We start from the raw sequence: 12,634 nt of genomic DNA, 5'->3' as shown, positions 1-12,634 counted from the left end.
AAACACAAGTAGATGTATGAAGCATAAGGAACAAAAATATTCTTAATGAATTTTTAGCCCCTTGTTAACAAAAGATTCATTGGGCTTAGCCAAGCAGACAGCAAGAGGTCTAGGAAGTTTCACTGCTGTGAGGCTACCAAAGACAAGGAATTCATAAAAGAAACACCTCTTCTTTTGGTCTGGGGCTTTGCAAACAAAGCAGTAAGTAATTCTTAAATACTGCCTTGGAAGACTACTAGAAAAATGTAGATTGGCCCAATATCTTGCAATTCTCATGAAAATTGATGCATGAAGAGCTAACTACAACAACACACAAGCTTTGCTGCCATTTGAGTGGAAGGAAGTTGATAAAAAGAAAAGCAATGAAAGGAAAAATACTACAGTGAAAAAACAAACACCCTTTTCCCCCTCCCAAAGCCCCATGAGAGTCATCCAACTGGATGCAGGTAATTTTGTATAACTGGATCTGATGAAACTGTTTGTAGCTTAGCAAAGATAAGCATGTTGGTATCGATAAATTGGGATGTAAATCATAATACCAATGAGACAACCATCGCTTTTTTCACTCTGTTAGGCAGGGCCATAGAGAGTCCCCTGGAAAAAATAGTATCAAATTCTAGTGCCCTCAACTTGGTTGGTTTCAGAATAGCTAACTCAGCAGTGCCAAAATCAGGTTCTATACCCCCACTCTCCTCCTCTGCATTACAAGGGTGGCAGTGTGCCACAGGACCCACTGCGCCAGTCAATACCTTCCCCTTTCAAGGGTCACTGCTTGAGAAAAAGTGAAGTGTTTTGGGCAAACAAAACTGGAGGAAAATGACAGCCCGCCGGCTGATGTCAAAGAAATGATACACCCCCGTCCTGCCCTCTGTGGTAAACTTGCATTTCCCCACCTGGCCAAAGGGGCAGCCACCCACACTGTGCCGACTACCTGCCTGCACAACACAGTTCCGCGGTTTCAGTCTGCAGTAGCATAGTGCATGAAATTAAAGTTCTCGTCGGCGCTGGATAACCGTGACCATCTAGTAGATTTGGCAGCAGTTTTCAGCTCTCCTTCCATTGTGTAATTTCAAGGTCTTGCAAAACACATGTCAGTGTATGTAAGGGAAATTTGGGTTTCAAGGACAAATCTTCTTGACAGCTGAGTAGTAAGATGAGATTGACTCATAGGCATAAAGTCTGCCATGAAAGACAACTTCGTTTTTAAATATTTTTTCCTCAGTTTTGAGCAGTAAATGGTAGAGATATGGGACTACTAAGGTTTCTGCTGGTATTTTATTTCTATTTCTTTTTTTTTATCCCAAACTTCCATATTTTCCTAAGCCATGTCTTTAACTGGATGTTCAAACTAATGCGAGAGATGTATTAAAAATACATAAACAGTAAGATCATCAAACAGAGTATATGTAAAATGGTAGATTTTAGAAATATTCCCTGCTAAAATTTCAACTGTTAAATGTGTTTTGGTAGGCAAAGAAGACTGCAGCTTTTTTAAACATGAGGAAATCCAAAGGATTACATCAAATCATGTTACAGACACTGACAGATATGGGATTTCAAGCAAAACAGCTGTCATTAAAGCTCCTGTGACTGCTTAGAATACATTCCTGCAGTCTGATAAAAACCAAAACCAAGGGGGGGGAAGGAAAAAAAGAAAGAGTACCTTTACTCTATACTTTAGCTTCAGAGCAGAGATGCAGCTCCATGGTTCTTCCTCCTCCTACAAATAAACAAAAGTAACATGAACCACTTCTATGCCTGTCATCACCAGCATGGGCCAAAAAGCCACAATATGGCCTCCAACAAGCATAGCCCTCTGAGCAGTGACCACAATCTCACACATACTTTTCCTAGGACTGCTATCTGTCCATATTCATTTTATTTAACATCAAGGTCTTCTGGATACAACATAACTTCCTAACTTCCAAATGTTCACACTACTTGAAACGAAGACTGCGAGCACTCTGTAAGAAGCCTGAAACAACATCCAGTATCAATACAGCTGCTAAAATGCTGTTGTGTCATTCCTTTCCACAGGTGCTCACACAATCTGTCCCTGCACATCTCCTACAGCAACAGCAGCCTGCCACAGCCACCAAGGTTTGTGTTGTTCTGCGTGACAACTAGTGGAAATTATGTACTGAGATAATTTGTATGCTCATATGCCATCCATGGTCAACGTACAGCAGTGGCTGAGATAAGACAGAGCTGCTTAAATCCAAGCACCACTGGCAGAAGGGGAGAGAAGATGCCTGGGCTTGTAAAGGAGAGCACACACAAGAGCAGCTCTGTGCTGGGGAGGGAGGCAGGCAGGCATGGCTAGACTGACTGTTCTATGGGGTCTTTCTAGGGGGAACTGGCAAGACAAGAAAACAGTTGGATCTGGGACACTTACAGACATTATTGAAGGTCTCAGAGAACTGACTAGAAGTACCTACCACCTCTAAATCAGCTTTTTTGCTGAATTTTTGATTACCCTCATGGCCTGAAAGTGATCAACTTCGATCCAATGTTCATGTCATTATATGGCACAGGAAAGGAGGATGTAGCTAAGGATGTCTCAGCTCTCAAAAGCATTGTTCAAGCCTGGTGTAATCTATCCCTATGTTGGAACAAGAGGGTTGCCAGCTTGCATAGTTCCCCATTTTATTTATGGCATAATACTTGCACAGAAATACAGACAGGTACATATTAATGCCTTTAAAAGTAGCTTTCACAGGAAATGCAAGACAAATTTAGCTGTACACGTCTTAAACCTTCCCTGTTCATATCCTGCCCAGAGAATCAGAGTCATTTATCGGGAGGCGCATGCCCCCCCCAAGGTCAGTATCCTCAAAGCCTTTCTTCTAGTCCTTCCATCTGGCTACTTGGTGAACTCCAGAGTCATTTGCATTGATGGCGCAGGACTTAACACTAGATCTGTCATATATGGTTAAGCTGCTGCTGGGCTAAGCTCCCTTTTTTATCCTGAGTGGTATTTTCTCTTTGAACTTTAGGAATTTATACAGTGTTTTATCCTTTCAAGTATCTCTACAAATTCTTCATAGGATCTACAGCACAGGCAGGGCTTTTTTATGACAGAAAGACACAGTAGGCTTCCATGCTTTGCAGTCACTGTAATATAGCCCGCTGTTTCACTAAGCCCACTAACATTACATTAATTATTTGGAACAGAGCTTATGGTAAAGAAGTCATGGTCGTTTGTTCTGATAGTCAAGCACACCATCAAAAGTCTGACTGCTTACAACAAATCAAGAGAGTTTTATAACGCCCTACGACATGCTTTCAATGTGTTGAAAGAAAAAAAGTAAAAGCCACAAATTGTGCAGGAATAATTATCTTTCTGCTAGCTTGTTTTTAAAAGTAAGATAGGTAACATTTAAGTGTAAATGCAAATAGCAATGATAATACGGGGCTCCTAGCATATCAAAAATGTAGCATTCCCTGTGGAAATACAGAAAAGCATTACAACGGGACAAATGAAATATACCCTTCACCAAAACATGAAGGTATTCTACTTACTCTTCTACCTAAGAAGGGTGACTGGCTAATCCTTGGTGCTGAGAAATGTACTAATTAGATACATTTTAAGTTACTAATCATATACAACAATTACTGTTTATCTTTTATATGTAAAAAAACTTTCATGCAGTTGTCCATAATAATTTTGGTCTTAATATGACTAGGTTAAATAGGGGTCAGGAAGGAAAAATTAAGGGAGTGCCTTTTAGGGTAGACTGATGCAGTGTTCACAAACACTGATTGCTTTTAAATCTTTTGTATCCATCTAGAGAAACAGGAATTACAGAAGTAATGCCTCTAATATTACAGCATTTGACAGTATGTCTCACCTTTCTCTGCAGAAGGTTATACAGAGCACAGTGTGATGCAGTTCAACTTCCAACGTGCCTGTCTGCAGGCTTAAAACATACAGCGACTTACTTTCCCCTTTCCAGTGCCAGCACTTAACTGAGGGCAAATATATTCCCACCTCAGCAGACTCAGTAATAAAAAGGAAATCAGTGTCCTGTCCATTGGCATAAACAGATACAGCTTGACCCCTTGCTACTACTAACATTGGTCTTCACCCTGCGAAGATCTTCACAAGTGAGTTCCTTGTGTAAGTAGTTCCATAAGGTCAAAAGAGACCCTTTTCCCAAAGAAGCCTTTGCAAGATGAGTCCTGCTCTGTCATGTTAAGAGAGAAGGAACTTAGCTGGAGCACAGAGTAATTTTCATTAACACAGTGCAGTCCTTCTCATCTGGTGATCTGGATGGGTTTTTACCTCTTGTCCTCTCCCTCTTTCCTTTCTACTGGTTTCAGGTTTTTTCTTTCTTCTTTCTTTCTACACTTCCCTTTTGTGTTGTTTTCTTTCTCCTTTTGCATACCATTTTTCTCCACCCTACTCTGCCCTTTTAACAACCCTCCTCCTCCATCCCGTTTTTCTTTCCCTTTGCCCTCTCCAAGTCTTTTGAAGGACGGCACCTGTGTTTTTCTAATAGTCCCACCAGAAGCAGCCGAATGCAGGTGATAAGAAAACTGATAAAACCCACTTGAGACATAAGGGCTGTATTCCCCCTAGCCTGCATAAAGGGGAACGGTAGATGTGTGCTAAAGAGACATGGATTAAATGAGTCAAAACTTGCAGAATTCCCACACAGGGGATTTAAACTTCTGTAGTTCCCATTAACTAGTGCACACCAACCATTAAACTGCTTGTTCTGGTTATTAAAGAAGGGAAAAAATGAGCAAAGTCACACAGCAAACATATCTGAAAGACTACAAGAAGAATGGAAAGTTAAAAGTGTGTGCACGTCAGACACTATACTCAGACCACAACACATTCTTCCACTCGATATTCAGAATGCACCAGGCATACTGTTATCAGTTCCACTATGGGAGCAAATACTTGCCTCTGAAACCTACAGTTTTTAATCATCATTTGAAATCTGGGCCCTAAGAAATTACCTCATTATTCCTCCTCTTCAAAACAGTCCTTTTGTCATACTTATTTCGGATGCCAAAATTACCTTGCCAGGTAGGTCAGCCCCCACCAGAAGCCTGGTCCCATGTTTTAAGCCAAAACATACTCCCCTAGGCCTGCTGGCCCATTTATCATGCTGGCTTGCAAAATTTCTCTGTGCACTGTGTGCACTTTGAAGCCAGTGACCAGTACTTGCTTTGGGAGTCACACAGACAGCTGCCATGTTCTTCAGGTTAAGCATAAAGGGATTAACATTAGATCTGGTAAATATAATTTATTTCCAGGATTTGAGAAAAATATTTTTCTTATCCCAGTAATTCCTGCTAATCTAACTTCAGGATCCAAGAAACATAACCAAGAAAACAACCCAAGAAACCCGAGTCTCTGCTTTTATACTGAGGGTATCCAAAGATCATTACAGATTTTGCCAAAAAACATAGATCCTTTATTTGCCCTATCAGTTCAAGAAAAACTGTGTCCACAGACCTTCCAGAATTTTAAGAGGAGCCCAAGGCAATTTCCATCTGGGTATGCAATGCTATTCATCCTGCAGTCCACTAACTGCTCTCTCCTAGTAAGGAGAGCTGGACATTCAAGCAAGATACCTATGTGCCCTAAAACAGCAAGGCTAAGCAATTCTGCATCACACTGATAAAATTAGGGAAATGGGCTCAAAGGATATTGGCTTCTGCAATAAATCCCTCTGCAGCCAAGTTCAAGACACCTAGCTTTTCTGTGTCCCTTCTGTAGAGATGCAACTAATGTTTAGGTCTTTGAAAGACTCACAAGTGTTTAATTATCAATTACTGTATGGCCTGCATGCATGTGCTAGATGACTGCCATCCATGGAATGGGCTTAGCATTCACTCACTAGCTAACTACGCCCAAAGATTTAGGAAGCTACAACCTATAGTTTTGTTACATTGTGTACTGGTAACTGATTTCCATGCAATGCTTGCTCTTGCTCAGTGAAGTATTTCATACTTCAAAATGTAATTCAAACCAAAAAGTGTGGCATGCACAGATTTCCACTGACCTCAAGCTGTACTAGTAAACGTGTTGAAGCTGGTAGCAAGCTTCAAGCGGTTTGTAAGAAGATTCGCTGCACTAAAATGTCATTTTCCACATTCCCGTTTGTAGTAACAACAGTGCCTGGATTCAAAAGGCTAAATAGCCTCCTTTGTTTATTATATAATGTGCAAAACTGCAAGCATAGGGCAACAAGGAAAGCACAGATCCTTCCTCTGAGCACTTGGACATGCCTCCTCCCCAAAAGAAATCTCTCTTCAGGCTCATCACTTTAGTACTCAGCCTTTTGCTTTGGCAACTTTTTTCAAATTGCAAAGATCCCTATTTATTATGCTCGTACATACAGTTATCTACATCTACACGTATGTATGTGCTTTGCTGGCTGCCCACATTCAGGCCCATCTGCTAGGCTGGCACTCTGCCCACTGAGAAGTTGGTCGGTCCATTTCACTAAAGCGTAACTGTCAAGCCGTGATGGGCTTTGGTGGGCAGCCAAGAGCCCTTCTTTCTCCAGGGAGGCAAGCCTCCCAGCGCAACTCAAGTTTGTGTTGCACACCACATGACCACGCTCATTGACACGCATGCCAAAGCAAAGAAGATTTCAAAGAGGAAAGAAAAGAGGAGAGCTGACTGGTACTTCAGACTGTGATCAAGACCTACTTTGTGGCGGTGATTACTGTGGACAATGCCTCTGTAGCTAAGCACGGGCCAACCATCATTTAACTTTAACTCTGGCACCAATCAACTACAACAGTTCAATTGTGAGAAAACTCAATAGATGTAAAAAGCCACTATAGTGGGCAATTTTGCAAGGCGTAAGGGCATATATAATGGCCTACAAAAGGCAGCTCCTTTCACCCCTGTACAGACTTGGTGAGGAACTGTATTTGCACAGGAACCAGGGGTCAAGATCAGGACATGTATCAGATCTTCAATTTGGATCAAATCCTTCCAGAAAGATCATACTACCCTCTTGCTCACACCGTTCCCTCCTACATTTCTGATTAAAGCTGATCTTTCCTTTCCTCTTTGCACAGTTTCACCTTTATCACTTGAAGACAGAGGTGGGTCGTGGTTTACTTTTGGGTTTTAATCTTTTCATGGTGGTAGTTACATTCCAGAAAACTTTGTGTTATCTTCTACATTTCTTTTTCTCCAGTCACCTGTGGACTCAGCTACTAGGAGGCTGCTTTGGGACTCGAGTGGCTCCTCCTTCTGGATGGAACCAGCTCACCCATCCTGCTTGGTGTCAAGTGTGATGCCAACACGGTCCCACTTTCCTGCACAAACCATGATGAACAGTTAGTTCAACGTGGTTTCACTGTTCAATGGATCCATTCACCCATAAGTATGACAAACAAATTCTGGCACTAAATTAGCAGCTCCTCTGTTTCCCAGGAAGGCTCAAGGGCAAAATTTATCAGGCTTTTATTTACACCAAAGTGCTCAAACTTCACTGTGGAAGAGTTTTACCAGTTAAACAGGCCTCAGCTCACACCCACCCTGCCAGGAGTTGGCAATCAAGAGTAACTTCCAGCTGAACTTTTGAAAAGCTGTCAATAATGCTGAAAGACTTCCTTTCTCCTGTTAATTTTCATCATGTCAGAAAAACCTTGCGTTATGATTCTTACATCACAAAATAGTTTATAGAAGTCGCTGTCACATCACATTTTAATTGCTGTTACCTCTTTAGACAACAAAGCCAAGGCAGAGCTTGTCAGAGACAAAAGAAAAGAAAATCAAGTATGCTTCTGAAGTCTGAATTTCATCTTAAGCAAAATAAGCAGAAGCATCCAGACCACTACATGAGGAAATTCCACCTGAATCTTCTACTTCATTTTTGTAGATCTCCACCCCTGGCTCTTCTGACATCTCTTCTAGCTAAGAAGATTAAAAAAGTCCAAATCATTTGAGATATTGCATGGCTTCTTGGCATCAATCTGGCAGAGGATTTAACTGAAAAGAGCCTTTATTTTTGTACTTTGTACATTATAGGACGGAATTCTGTTAAGTTGTAATCTCTTTTGAACAATTATAGAAATCTCTGCATTTCCCTTTACAGGCTGTTCTGGCTATACAGAGCATCCTTATACAAACGCAGCCTCTGTACAATAAAAGATACAGCTCAGGATTTCCCTCTGAGTCCTTGTGGCATGCACGCAGGTATGTGAACTCCAGTGGTACTTCTCATATAATCAGTATAAATATAGTGGACACAGGAGGAGAAGATGACATCACACAGTTAATGTTAAAGGTTTTGAATAGCACACAGGAAGAACATAAAATAATTATATTCCCTAGCAGGAGTTCTGGATATGCCACAGATAGGTAGTACAGTTGCAATCTCTTTCTCTTTCCACTGTGAGGAAGAAAATACACCAGGGCTGGATTTATGTCACTGTAAATGAGAGAGAGATTTAGCTCCATACATTTCAGTCCTGGCTATCTTAAGCAGTGGGGCAAAACCCTGGCTCTACTGAAGTCAATAGCAAAATGCTACTGACTTCCAGGGGGCATGGTGTCACCTTGCGGCTTCTTGGTGTTCCAATTTTACAATAACTAAACCCAAACAAGAGGTATTTGAAGGGTTTTCTTAGATCTCCATCTCTCTAGAGTTGAGATGGGTTTCTCTGGAGATTTCCAGTTCTGGTATCACTTTCTTCATCGGTGCATCTAATCTCAGGTTTGTTGATCTCCACACAAGGACACAAAGACCACTGAAATTTCCAAGTTTGTGCAAGCAGCTTTGCATTTCACCTCAGTTGCTGAGACTGGTAAACCCTCTGCCTCCCTGCGTTGATTTCTCTATTTATGACATTCTAGATATCTATACATCTACAGAATACAATAGGTATATCTGATAAGTTAAAAACAAATCAAGCTTTTACGCTTTGATTAGAATTGGTATGACAGATCTAAATTGGCACATCTTTTTTGCATGTTTTCCAATATGTCTTTGTTGCAACAGTTTCCCAATTTAAGGCAATGTGAGAAGACAGAAGCTTTTTTTGCAAGACCATTAACATACACACCGCACCTCAAAACCAATGCTAACGTCTGTGGTGATCACAAAATGGTGACTGGTTACATTCACGAGATGTAAAAATATACAGATCAATAATGTTCTGCTATGCATTTCAAATAAAACACTTGTGCATTTTTTTTCCAAAGCTCTGCACTCGCTTTTCTAATGAGGTAGGTACAGGAATCGTCTCATTACACTCTTCCAGGCAATTCTAGCTGCCCCACACACAATTGCCCCTGCCAGCACACCTCCCTATATTCAGCAAAAGTGTCATTCTTGCACTGTTTATGTAAGTGGACAGAATTTTGAGCATCTGTTCCCAAATGATTACAAATCAAGGAACTTTCATGCTCTGTTAGCTTCAGAAGACGGTGTTATTAATGATTGCTATTCGAGGAAGTTCAGAATAAGTGTCTAAGTGAAGACATCTCTGATGTAAGGTTTTGTTTTGTTTCTGAAAACAGCTGAGTGAGCAGTCTTCACTCTCAATGTTTAACATATTTCTGAGGCTACCACCTCTAAGAAATTTCAATTATTTTCATTAGCTTAGGAAGTACATCCGCTTCCTCTGGAATCAGAAACAACACTGCCATTCCACAGCCACATTTGGCACAGACAAATACTGAGGCCTATGAAGATGCTGCTCTTACTCCTCTACTCATTATCCAATTTCAGAAGTATGAAAAAGCTGGTGCAAATCTACAGTGCTGAACGTGAAAATGTAAGTATTAGGTCATATTGCTATTGGATTTGAAATAATGCAAGAAATGAATGTGTACAGCCTGGCAGACCTGATTTGCTCAGCAAGTTAATATACCACAATTTCCCACATGATCCTAACAAACAGCCTTTCTTTTCAACAGAAGCAGGACCAACTCTAAAAAGAAAAGGCATCCCACAATCAGAGGACTGACAGGGGTTTTCTGCCTGCTAGTTACTTGCCTAGGTGCACAATGAATGCAATACATCCCGTGCATGAATACCACATAATACCAAATTTAAAGAGGTCTGACTCATCACTCCATTGCACCAGTTTTGTGCCTGTGGGGCTCCATGTTCTTCCATGGTGACTCAGTCCCAAGACTCCCCTCTCTCCAGGAAAAACATGACAAGTCATGCAGTACATGTCAAGACTTACCCATCAACTATAATCCCCATTTGCACAGTAAAACTAATTGAAATGTAACATTCCATACCACTTACATTTTGCTGTTATGTCTAGAGATAGGAACATATATAATTAATGTGAAGAGCAGCAGTTTAAAACACAATGATTAGAATTAACCCTGTGACACCTGGCAACACAGTTAACACAGTTAAGGAGCCCTGTTTAAGAAAACAGTCCTTGCTAAACGTTAATAGTGTGAATATGTGCATGCTAAGATTAACAGCAAAGAATTAAGGAGAAGGAGATTAGTCACTGGAACAAAAAGTTTCTCCAGAACAGTTCTCATTCCAGGATTGCTGCCTTGACTTTCCTAACCCAAAGCTGCTGAAACAGAAGAAAGAAACTTTTTGGACAACTGTAAGATAGGCATTGACTATTTCTTCTGAAAGGACACACTGTGTTTATGACAGCTATTTTTGGCTTTCAGCTATACAAATATAAAACACCATGAGGCCGATTTTCTTCTCACAGTTTCATGTCAGTATATATTCATTGATCTCAGTGCAATTATATCTGATTATTTGCCTGGCATGGAAGATAGACAGATCAGTGCTGACCCTTATAGGCAATTCTGAATAGACTTACAATGGACAAAATGGATAGGAGGAGATAATCTATTCTAGAGTCTCTGACAGCGTACAACTGTAGAAACTGAGGAAATCATGAATAAAAGAGAAAATCTTCAAAAGCCAATAAAACAAACAAAAAAAAAATCCATCCTTTGCCCTCCTCTAAACCTTAAGAGATTGCTATCCAGCAGCTTACCACAACATACTTCGTGCTTTTTGCTGTTTTTCAGTTGTGGGATCAGTAGGTTACCCTAGCACACAGAGATCACAGTCATAGGTTTGTTTTTCAGGATTGGGTCCTGAGGTACTTCCCAGAGAGAGCTGAATCTACCATGGTTGAACCTGCATAGTTTAGCCATCCTGGGCATCAGTAAACAACCAGTAGCATACTAAAAACTGCCTGTGGAAATGATCATACACTGTTGGGGAGCCACATATCCTGAGCATTACATGCGTGAATTATCCACTTACCCCTGATCACAGTGTGCACAGGGGTGTAATTCTGTACTTGTAATTCTAGCACTGCAAAACTGTAGCATCTCATTCTGATTACAGTTATATCTCACCGAGAGGTCAGGTCAGGAGTTGATGTCTTATGTTGTGACTTTTTATAGGAAGGAAAGATTTATTTTTAGGCATTCAGTCCTTTGAATTTTAACTGTGTCTTGTGATAAAGAAAAAAAAATCCACACAAAACCACAAAAACCTCTAGTGCATTAAATGCCAACTTTGAATAAATACAGGAACTTGACTGGTGACTGCAACAGGAGGGTGAAACTCAAAAATGTGTCAGTAGGATCATTCTCTTCTGAGGAGCAATATAAAGACATAAATTTAAAGTAGTCACAGCACTGGCTTTTATCTCATGCCCACTTACCCTTTGACAACCAGATACCAGCACAACTTAAAAATCTAGCACACGCTACTCTCTTGCCTTCGTTTTTATTAGTGAATAGGTGTCCAGTCATGCACGCACTCATTGGTGTGAGACAACCTGGCATTCAGATAAATGTTAAGGAAACAGCTCTACGGCTATGACAGGGTTAAACCACAGAACCCATGCCTTTACCCCCAGATATTATACAACTACTTCTAGATCCCAGCAACTGCTTCTATATCCCAACAACAAGGGGAGGAGCAGAGGTACAGCATTTGGAAGTGAAAAGCAAGTTACAAAACTTTGAACACAACACAATATATTGAACGTCTACAAGTGCCAAGTTTGCAATGCTGCTTCTTACTGGGTGAACCTCTCATTCTGTCATCCTCTGGGTCACCAGTAACTATTGAGGACGATCAGACAACACTGATTCTCACCAACGTTGAAAGCACTACGTATTTGGCCATGCTGGGAAGCGGACCCAGTAAATAAGCATTAGATTCAGCTGACCACCGCAGGCGCCAGCAATATTTTAGGTGGCAGCTACTCTTCAGCATGTGAGTGTAGTACAAGCTACTTTGGCTGCAACGACTAAGATTTTCACCGCCAATTACCACAGTTTGCCAACGAGTCACCGAACGCGCAGGTAAAGGCAGGGCTGCTGCGTTCCGGGGGTGCCAACCAACAAACGTGTCACCCCTTTATCCCTCGGCCGTGAGACGTGACAGCAGCCGAGCTGGGGGCTCTGACAGGCGGGAGCCCACCGGCTCCCCTCCCCGGGCCGGGGTTCGCGGGCATGGAGCGGCTGGGTGGGTCACAGGGAGGCAGCCCGGCTGTGTCGCATGCCTGGGCACACTCACACACACACACCTGCCAGGGCCGGGAGCGCCTCAGCCGGCAGCGCGAACCCGCCCTGAGGACAAGCGGGAGCGCGGTACGACCCCACCGGGGGCGGCCTCAGCGCGCTGGGGAGGGAGGG

General features: G+C 41.7%; 1 protein-coding gene across 1 annotated transcript in view; it reads right to left on the bottom strand.

The window, feature by feature from the left end:
• The window catches only part of DTNA (dystrobrevin alpha), a 219,957-nt gene extending 218,253 nt beyond the window's left edge, over positions 1 to 1,704 (bottom strand). Inside the window, exon 1 of the mRNA XM_026841319.1 lies at positions 1,664 to 1,704. The gene's annotated coding sequence lies outside the window, so the exon portion shown is untranslated. The remainder of the gene's footprint in view (positions 1 to 1,663) is intronic.
• Positions 1,705 to 12,634: the final 10,930 nt, after the last annotated feature.

This window comes from Athene cunicularia, assembly GCF_003259725.1.
Source record: "Athene cunicularia isolate RWA chromosome 2 unlocalized genomic scaffold, athCun1 chr2_part1, whole genome shotgun sequence".
In the NCBI taxonomy this organism is placed as follows: Eukaryota; Metazoa; Chordata; class Aves; order Strigiformes; family Strigidae; genus Athene; species Athene cunicularia.
The sequence above is the reverse complement of the archived record's forward strand: the minus strand, read 5'-3'. Positions and strand labels throughout refer to the sequence as shown.